The sequence below is a fragment of the Sebastes umbrosus genome, chromosome 2 (assembly GCF_015220745.1).
Source record: "Sebastes umbrosus isolate fSebUmb1 chromosome 2, fSebUmb1.pri, whole genome shotgun sequence".
NCBI lineage: Eukaryota > Metazoa > Chordata > Actinopteri > Perciformes > Sebastidae > Sebastes > Sebastes umbrosus.
In genome coordinates, this window is record NC_051270.1 from 51,242 (window position 1) to 52,367 (window position 1,126).

A 1,126-nucleotide genomic window follows, 5' to 3' on the forward strand; every position below is an offset into this window, starting at 1 on the left:
TCAGTGTATATATAGAGGAGAGCTGCAGGGGGAGGAGGAACTACAGGCTGCAGCCCTGCATCTAATCTGCAACACCCCCCCCCCCCACCCCCACCCCCACCCCCACACACACACATACACACACACACACACACACACACACACACTGAGAGTTTCATCTGAATGATGTTTGTTGTTGAAACATCAGAAACTAGAAGATCAGACTCCGTAGAGTTCAGATCTCCACCAGGTGAGGCTGTGATGTTTGACTCTGACTAACCGTCTAGACTGCAAACTTAAAGCTGGCTCACACTAACAGATGTTTCAGATGTTACCAGATGTGTAGAATGTGAGGGAGCCCACACACAACGACACATTCTGTTAAATTTAACAGTTTAGTTCCTTTAGAGAGCCGAAGTCCCGCCCCTTCCTGTGACCACCACGGGACCGGTAGTCAACGGAGAGATAAGTATTGTTTGGATTTTGTTTGATTTGCTCCATGAATCACACAGATGATGTTCGTCAATTTAAAAGATCATTTATCGAGTCCAGAAAGTCCCTCAGTTTGTCTTAGTATCATTTAGTTTAGTGTGAAACAGTTCAGTTAACTACATCTCTCGTCTCACACGATATACGTCACCAACGCCAGCTAGCTGACTTAGCGATGTTCCCCGTCACCAACACTAGCTATCAGCGACTCCTGGTCGTTTTATCAGTCACGAAGGATCAGACCTGTTGATGGTGTGAGTTTATCCCAGTAGGAAACACAGACATCGTAGCTGTCGGTAGCTGTCGGTAGCGGTCTGGTAGCGGTCTGGTAGCTGTCGGTAGCTGTCGGTAGCGGTCTGGTAGCTGTCGGTAGTGGTCTGGTAGCTGTCGGTAGCTGTCGGTAGCGATCTGGTAGCTGTCAGGTAGCGGTCTGGTAGCTGTCGGTAGCTGTCGGTAGCGGTCTGGTAGCTGTCGGTAACGGTCTGGTAGCTGTCGGTAGCTGTCGGTAGCGGTCTGGTAGCTGTTGGTAGAGGTCTGGTAGCTGTCGGTAGCGGTCTGGTAGCTGTCGGTAGCTGTCGGTAGCTGTCGGTAGCGGTTTGGTAGCGGTCTGGTAGCTGTCGGTAGCGGTCTGGTAGCTGTCGGTAGCGGTCTGGTAGCT